The sequence below is a fragment of the Rhagoletis pomonella genome, unplaced genomic scaffold (assembly GCF_013731165.1).
Source record: "Rhagoletis pomonella isolate Grant_MI unplaced genomic scaffold, Rhpom_1.0 Rhpom_scaffold_00010, whole genome shotgun sequence".
Taxonomy (NCBI): Eukaryota; Metazoa; Arthropoda; class Insecta; order Diptera; family Tephritidae; genus Rhagoletis; species Rhagoletis pomonella.
Genome location: NW_023458564.1, coordinates 34,278,121 through 34,279,200, shown reverse-complemented (window position 1 = coordinate 34,279,200; position 1,080 = coordinate 34,278,121). Strand labels below are relative to the sequence as shown.

The window sequence follows — 1,080 nt, the reverse complement described above, 5'->3', positions numbered from 1 at the left end:
AATTATTGTAAATATCTATTTTGAGTGAATTATCTTCAGTAGTTACTGAAATATCGCAGTTTTCGTATTTCTGGAAATTACCGTTATATGGGAAGTGGGCGTGGTTAACATCCGATTTCGCCCATTTTCAATACCAACCTACCTTGGATTAAGGGAAACCTACATACGAAATTTCGTTGAGATATCTCAATTTTTGCTCGAGTTATCGTGTACACGGACAGACGGACAGACGGACGGACGGACGGACAGACAGACATGGCTTAATCGATTTCTTTTTTCATCCTGATCATTTATGTATACATTTGTCTATATCTATCTCGATTCGTTTTGGCTGTTACAAACAACCGTTATGTGAACAAAATTAATATACCCTTGTGCACAAGTGCGCTCGGGTATAAAAATTTGCGCGCGGCTGCTGCGGAACTGTGAGGCAGACTAAAAATGTTATAAACTAAATTACACAATTCTCCAAAGGCCGCTTCACCCAATCCGTTTTTAATCAAACTTACTTGATCCCTTGACTTGAGGATAGTTCCGTGCGCAGAAGTGGAAAACTTTTGACTGCCATTCACCTGGGAGTGGCCGGAAGCGATTCTTGTGCGTACGGTTCAAATCGCAGCTCACAACGTCCGGATATTTATATCCACGTATCCCCTGGGTAGCAACCAAAACCCGTTTGGGAGCGAGCTAAAGTGAGAAGGCGTAAAACTTCGCGTGCGCTGGGTTTGGGTCCCGCCACGTTAAAACCCCGCCCAATGAAAAATCTAAACAGCCTCGGACGAGACCCCCTTTTTCTGACCACGGCAAACGTATAAAGGACTATGATTTAAGGGTATGCACCTGGAATATCCGGACCCTTAATGGGGACGGTGCCTCTGCCCGGCTGGTTGATGTCCTCGTGAAGACAAAGGCTGACATCACCGCCATCCAAGAAATGCGATGGACGGGGAAAGGAAAAGTAAGCGTGAAGCCTTGCGACGTCTACTACAGTTGCCACGTAAAGGAGCGCAAATTCGGTGTTGGATTCGTGGTAGGAGAGAGACTCCGTCGCCGAGTACTGGCGTTCACCCCGGTGGACGA

General features: G+C 46.1%; 1 protein-coding gene across 2 annotated transcripts in view; it reads left to right on the top strand.

Moving 5' to 3' along the window:
- Window positions 1-1,080, top strand: part of LOC118746265 (WD repeat domain phosphoinositide-interacting protein 2-like) — a 27,622-nt gene that overhangs the window by 2,931 nt on the left and 23,611 nt on the right. The gene's annotated exons all lie outside the window — the stretch shown is intronic.